Source organism: Rhinopithecus roxellana, chromosome 10, assembly GCF_007565055.1.
Source record: "Rhinopithecus roxellana isolate Shanxi Qingling chromosome 10, ASM756505v1, whole genome shotgun sequence".
Taxonomy (NCBI): Eukaryota; Metazoa; Chordata; class Mammalia; order Primates; family Cercopithecidae; genus Rhinopithecus; species Rhinopithecus roxellana.
The window spans coordinates 75,037,517-75,045,465 of record NC_044558.1 but is presented as its reverse complement, the minus strand read 5'-3'; the positions used below and the strand labels follow the sequence as shown (position 1 = coordinate 75,045,465).

At 37.7% G+C, this 7,949-nt stretch overlaps 1 pseudogene; it reads right to left on the bottom strand.

The window, feature by feature from the left end:
- Positions 1–802: 802 nt before the first annotated feature.
- Positions 803–1,370, bottom strand: LOC104680680 (annotated as a pseudogene).
- Between the last annotated feature and the right edge of the window lie 6,579 nt (positions 1,371–7,949).

Sequence of the window (7,949 nt, the reverse complement as noted above, 5' to 3'; positions counted from 1 at the left end):
TTTACATGCTGGGACAAATTAATCTGAGAGTGTGGTAACCACACAAGCAGTCAAAATTTTAAAAGAATAGGAATTTTGATGATGAATATAGGAAAAGTAAGTAGTACTGTTTCTGCTATCAATTTATATCTACATACCAGTGCATAATCTGTTATAAAATTCATCACACTTTCAAAAAAAGAATGATAACCTCTCTGATTAAAAAAAAAAATTAGATTTTCACAGAAAAAGCAACATGGATGCTTTCTACTATTAAATTGAAGTATTTTCTATCTAGAAGTAAAGCAGCAAGCAGAACTTCAGAGCAAATTAAATTCAAAGTTGCCTTTAAAAAAAAACTAATTGACTTTATTTTTTGAGCAGTTTTAGGTTTACAGAAAATTGAGTGGAAAGAACCAAGTTCCCATATATCCGCTCAACGTTCTAGTTCCTCCTATTATTAATATCTTTCATTAGTGGTACGTTTGTTACAACTGATAAAACGATGTTAATACATTATTTTTAACTGAAGTCTGTAGTTTACATTAGTGTTAATTCTTTGTATTGTAGAGGCATACATCATTTTTTGTACTTCACTTTATTGTGCTTCACAGATACTGCATTTTTTACAAATTGAGGGTTTCTGGCAACCCTGTGTCAAGCAAGTCTATTGGCACCATTTTTCCAACAGCCTGTGCTCACTTCATGTCTCTGTCAGGTTTTGGTAATTCTCCCAATATTTCAAAGCTTTTTCATTATTATTTTGTGAGAGTTTGTATTATTTTTAATTATTTTCACATACAGAAAACTCAGCAGCATACATTTAATCCAGTTTGGTGGCAAGTTCTTTAGCCTTTGCCTTTTCCAGCATGGCAATGTAAACCACAGATGTGGGACCCAGCACATTGCCTTCCCCGTGATGGTGACTCTCATTATATTTCTCATTGTAATTGGTCCTGATAGCTTCCACCAGCTGAGCCAAAGCTCCTTTGTCTTCCGAGTTAACGTGTGTGAAGGCAACAGTGGTGCAGGTCTTCCTGTGGACTAAGTGTCCCAGTCTTGCCTTCCCCTTGATAATGCAGTCAGAGACCCCCATTTTGTGACACAGAGTAGGCAGGAAGACAACCAGCTCCATGGGATCCAAGTCATTTGCAGTCACGACCAGCTGAGTCTTCTTGTTCTCCACCAGCGTAGTGATAGTGTTAACTCCTGCTAAAAGGTGGTCTCTTAGTGGGGATGTCCCCTTTGCCAGCAGCTTTCTTCTTAGCCTGGGCCAGCAGCCTCTGCTTCTTCTCTTGCTTTGCCTCTGGTCTGTACTCGGCCAGTTTAAGCAGTTGTATAGTTGTTTGGTGCTCCAAGGCCTGGGTAAACTGGTTAATCACAGGAGGCATTTTTAGCAGGTTATAGAGGATAGCTCTTTGCCACTGCAAACTGATACAGCCTGGCCATTTGACAAAGGGGGTGAGGTCCCTTTTAGGCTGGATGTCCTGTCCAATGCCAAAATTCTTAGGCCTTTTCTCAAACGGGATTCACACCTTTCTCGGCCTCCTGCTTCTTCCCAACAGCAGGGTCCGGAGCCACCTTCCTCCTCTTGGCCTTCTTTCATTTTGACATCTTGGACAGTGGAAGGAGTCTTTATTATTACATGTGTTACACTGATCTGTGATCAGTGATCTTTGATGTTATTATTGTAATTGTTTGGGGGCTGCCACTAACCACATCAATATAAGACTGCAAGTTCAATCAGTAAATGTTGTGTGTTCTGACAGTTCCACTGACTGGTCACTCCCCCACATCTGTCCCTCTCTTCAGACCTCTCTGTTCCCTGAGACACAACATTGAAATTAGCCCAGTTGATAACCCTAAAATGGCTTCTAAGCATTCAAGTGAAAGAATGAGTCGCATATCTCTCATTTTAAATCAAGAGCTAAAAATGCTTAAGTTTAGTGAGGAAGGCATGTTGGAAGCCAAGACAGGCCAAATGTTAAGCCTCCTGGACCAAATGGTTAGCCAAGTTATTAATGCAAAGAAAAAGTTCTTGAGGGAAATTGAAAGCACTACTCCAGTGAACACACGAATAGAAAGTGAAACAGTCTTATTGCTTCATATAAGCCTTATGGCATATATAGAGAAAGTTTCAATGGTCTGGCTAAAAGATCAAACCAGCCACAATACTATCTTAAGTCAAAGCCTAATCCAGAGCAAGACCCAAATTCCTTTTTAATTCTATGAAGGCTGAGAGAGGTGAGGAAGCTGCACAGGAAAAGTTGGAGGCTGGCAGAGGTTGGTTCATGAGGTTTAAAGAAAGAAACCATTTCTATAATGTAAAAGTGCAAGGCAAAGCAGCAAGTGTTGATGTAGAAGCCTCTGCAAGTTATCCAGATTTAACTAAGATAATTGATGAAGGTGGCTACACTAAACAACAGATTTTCAGTGTAGATGAAGCAGCTTTCTATTGGAAGAAGATGTCATCTAGGACTTCCATAGCCAGAGAGGATAAGTCAATCCCTAGCTTCAAGACTTCGAAGGACAAGCTGACTGTCTTGTTAGGGACTAATGCAGCTGGTGACTTTAAGTTGGAGTCAACATTCATCTATCATTTCAAAAATCCTAGGGCCCTTAAGAATTATACTAAATTGACTCTACCTGTGTTCTGTAAATGGGACAAGAAAGCCTAGATGACAGCACATTGGTTTGCAGCATGATTTACTGAATATTTTAGCTCACTGTTGAGACCTACTAGTCAGAAAAAGGTTCTTTACACAATATTACTGCTCATTGATAATGCACGTGATCACCCAAAAGCACCGGTGAAGATATACAAGGAGATTAATATTTTTATGCCTGTTAACACAAGATTTATTCTGAAACCCTGCATCAAGGAGTAATTTTGACTTTTAAGTCTTATTATTTAAGAAATACATTTTGTAAGGCTATAGTTGTCATAGATAGTAATTCCTCAGATGAATCTAGGTAAAGTAAACTGAAAATCTCCTGGAAAGGATTCACCATTCTAGATGCCATTAAGGATATTCATGACTTATGGGAGGATGTCAAAATATTAACATCAACAGGACTTTGGATGATTTTCAGGAGTTTAAGGTTTCAGTGGGGGAGGTTACTGCAGATAAGGTAAAAATAGAAAAGAACTAAAATGTGAAGAGGAGCCTGAAGATGTGAGTGAATTGCTGCAATCTCATGATAAAAATTTAATGGATGAAGAGTTGCTTCTTATAGATAAGTAAAGACAGTGAAGATGCTGTGAGTACTACTGAAAAGACAACAAAGGATTTATAATATTACATAAACTTAGTTGATAAAGCAGCAGCAGGGTTTGAGAGAATTGACTTCAATTTTGAAAGAAGTTCTACTGTGGGTAAAAAACTATTGAATAGCATTACAAGGTACAGATAAATCTTTCATGAAAGGAAGTCATTGTGGCAAGCTTCATTGTTGTCTTATTTTAAGCAATTGCTACAGCAACCCCAACCTTCAGCAGCCACCAGTGTGATCAGTTGGCAGCCCTCAACACCAAGGCAAGACCCTCCATCAGTAAAAGGATCATAACATACTGAAGGGTCAGAGGATTGTTGACATTTTTTACCAATAGAGTTTTATTTATTTATTTATTTGCTATTGTTTTTGCTTTACAGATGAAGTCTTGCTATGTTGCCCAGGCTGGTGCAGTGGCTATTCACAAGTGCAATCGTAGCACATTGCATCCTTGAACTCCTAGACTTCAAGCAATTTTCTGGAGAAACTGGGATTACAGGTATGTATCACTGTGCCCAGCAATAAAATATTTTTAAATTAAGATATGTACATTTTTTAGACATAATGCTATTACACATTTAATAGACAATAGTATAGTGTAAAAATAATTTTTTTTAGAGACCAACTCACTTTGTTGGCCTCGAACTCCTAGACTCAAGTGATCCTCCCACCTCAGCCTCTCAAGTAGGAGTGGGAGTACAGAGACTTGCCACAACACCCAGAAAAACATAAAATTTATTTATTTATTTATTTATTTATTCATTGATTTACTGTCACCCAGCTTGGAACGGTGTGATCACGACTCACTGAAGCCTCAAACTCCCAGGCTCAAGCAGTTCTCCCACTTCAGCACCCCCTGCAGGCATCCCCCTATAGGTAGGACCACAGGTGTGTGTCACCACACCCTGGTAATTTTTTTGTTATTTTTTAGAGATGGATTTTTGCCATGTTGCCCAGGGTGGTCTCAAACTCCTGAGCTCAAGTAATCCGCCCACCTCAGCCTCCCAAAGTGCTGAGATTACAGGCGTGAGCCACTGTACACAGCCAAACATAGCTTTTTTGTGTGTGTGTGATAGAGTCTCACTCTTGTTGCCTAGGCTGGAGTGCAATGTCACCATCTTGGCTCACTGCAACCTCTACCTCCCGGGTTCAAGTGATTCTCCTGCCTCAGCCTCCCAAGTAGCTGGGATTACAGGCACCCTCCATGACGCCCAGCTAATTTTTCATAGTTTTTAGTAGAGATGGAGTTTCACCATATTGGCCAGGCTGGTCTCCAACTCCTGGCCTTAAGTGGTCTGCCTGCCTCAGCCTCCCAAAGTTCTGGGATTACAAGCGTTAGCCACCATGCCCAGCCCAAATATAGTATTTATATGCATTGGAAAACCAAAATATTTGTGTGACTTACTTTATTACAATATTCACCTTATTTTAGTGCTCCAACCAAACCCACAATATCTCTGAGGTATACCTTGTATGAATTTTGATAAATGTCCAATTACATGTATCCACATTACAGTGTGTAAAAGGAAAACAAATCTTGGGGCCCGAAAATCACTAAGCTAAAGGGAAAAGTCAAGCTGGGAACTGCTTAGAGCCAACCTGCCTCCCATTCTATTCAAAGTCATGCCTCTGCTAACTGAGATAAATGTATATCTGATCGTCTCCTTTGGAGAGGCTAATCAGAAACTCAAAAGAATGTAATCTTTTGTCTCTTATCTACCTATGACCCGGAAGTCCCCTCCTGGCTTTGAGTTGTTCTGCCTTTGCTTCACGTTGTCCTGCCTTTCCAAGACAAGTTCATCTTAAATATGTTGATTTATGTCTCATGTCTCCCTAAAATATATAAAACCAGACTGTGCTCTGACCACCTTGGGTACATGTCCTCAGGACCTCCTGAGGTTGGTGTCAAAGGTGCACGTCCTCAACCTTGGCGAAACAACCTTTCTAAATTAACTAAGACTTGTCTCAGATATTCAGGGTTCACAGTATCATACGGCACAGTTCTACTGCTTAAAAATCCCCTGTACTCCATCTATTTATCCTTCCCTTCTTTTCACTGAACCCGTCAACCACTTATCTTTTCAAACTGTCTATAGTTTTGCCTTTTCCAGAAAGTTACATTTTTAGAAGCAAAATATTTGTAAATCACATCTTTGTTGAGAAACCCAAGTAGCCAGCTACTACAAACAAACAAACCAAAAATGCTGAAATACAGGAAATTCACTTTATAAATAGTAAAAGGGAGATGTCACTTAATATCACAAAGAGCAATAAGGGAAACTACTGATGTAGAGAGTATTGAATGAAATTACGTGCAGAAAACAAAACAAATATTGACATCTGGGTGGCACATATATAATAGAGAAAGGTTTGACAATTTCATTTTGCTATCACAGAAATGTATGCCATTAGTGGAGAGATTTCCATTTTGTTGTGGAAAGTGCCTTTCAATATCTTCATGATGCAAGAGGTTTACCAGTGGAATAGAATAGATTTACCAGGACAGAACAGACACAGTTTCTTGTTGGAAATCACAGCCACACTCCCAATTTTTCCCATTCTCAACACTTTGGTGGAATGGAAATGGAAATGAAAATAGGAGGACAGAAAAAAAGACAATTGAAACTGGCCAATCAGATTTTGAAAGGAACCAAATAGAGGTTTAGAAATGTAGCTATAATAATTAATATTAAAAACCCAGTGTATGGATTAAGTAGTAAATTATACCTAGCTGAAGAAAGAAAGATGGACCTAGAAAATAGATCTAGAAGAATAACAGAATATAGCACAAAAAAGATAAAGGGATGAAATATAGTTAAAGAGATCTTAAGAGATGTGAAGGATAGAGTGAGAAGACCTTGTGTATGTTTCATTCAAGGGTCTAGAATGATTAGGAAGAATGAGAAAATTGTGGATTGATTTTTATTTATCTTGTTTATGATCTTTTGGCTTCCTGAATCTAAATATTGTATGTCTTGCAATAATTCATGAAAATTATCATCCATTATCTTTTCAAATATTGCCTCTGTTGGTAGTAATTTTTTCCAGTGTTTATTTGTTGGAAATATTTTCTCTTTTTTTTCCCCCTTTCCCTTGAAAGACAATTTCACCAAAATACAAAATTCAATATTTGACAGTTGATATGGTTTGGCTGTGTCCCCACCCAAATCTCATCTTGAGTTGTGGTTCCCATAATCCCCCCATGTCATGGGAGGTAACTGAATTATGGAGGCAGGTTTTTTCCATAGGTAGTTTTTTCCACTATCACACTATCTTGTGATAGTGAATAAGTCTCATGAGATCTGATGAATTTATAAAGGGCAGTTCCCTGCACATACTCTCTTGCCTGCTGCCATGTAAGACATGTCTTTGCTCCTCCTTCACTTTCCACCATGATTGTGAGGCCTCCCCAGCCATGTGAAACTGCGAGCCCATTAAAGCTTTTATTTTTTTGGTAAATTACCCAATTTCAGGTATTTCTTCATAGCAGTATGAAAATGGATTAATACGACAGTTATTTCTTCTCAGCATTTTGTAGATGTCATTCCAGTATCTTCTTTCCATTATTGCTCTTTGGGGCAGCTGCCAATGCAAGCGTCACTCATTTGTAGGTGAGCTGGGCTTTCTTTCCTCTACTTTCAATACCATATTTTTGGGATGATATTACAAAAGAAACTCACTAAAGAAACTTAGGCGAGGAAAGTGATCTCAGAAATTTCTGTGTTGTGAGAGGAATGGTGAGCAAAGAAAGAAGTAAACATAATTAAAACAAAAAAAAATCAAATGTGTAATTTTTGGAATTTCAAAAGCCAGGATGGAATTAAATTCTAGTACCACATTCTCTAATTAAAATGCAATTAAGTAGAAAATAATAAAAAAAATATAATTTAAATAATTTCAAATATTTAGAAATTTAAAAACACTTCTAATAGAAATTTGAAAACATTATACTTAGAAGAGTAATGTAAGTAATATAAATGCTACTTATAATTTATACAGGTAAATTTATTTTAAATTTAAATGTTTATTATAATGAAGAAAAGTTGAGAATTAATGACATTAGGATCTAATTTAACAAATTAGAAAAAGAACAACACAATAAACTCAAAGAAGTAACAGAAAAGATACGATAAATGTAAGACAAGACATAAATGAAAATAGAAGAGAAAATGGAGAATTTTAACAAAGACAAAATTGGAATGATTAACATAATTTTTTTTTTTTTCTGAGACAGGGTCTCACTCTGTCAACCAGCCTGGAATGTAGAGGTGCGATCTCAGCTCCCTGAAACCTCTGCCTCCTGGGTTGAAGCGATTCTCGTGCCTCAGCCTCCTGAGTACCTGGGACTACAGGCGTGTGACACCATGCCCAGCTAATTTTTTGTATTTTTAGTAGAGACGTTGTTTCACCTTGTTGACCAAGCTGGTCTCAAACTCCTGACCTCAGGTGATCCACCTGCCTCAGCCTCCCAAAGTTCTGGGATTACAGGCGTGAGCCACCGCGTCTGGCCTGATTAATATAATTGATAACTTCTAATAGAGAAGATAAAGGACACAACTTTAAAAATTGGGAATTAATAAACTAACAAAAAATATATAGCAGATATTTCTAAAATATTGTAAACAACTTAATGGTGTGAAATTTGAAATACTGAAATATAGGTAAGACAGATTAATCTTTAGAAAAATACAAGTTAC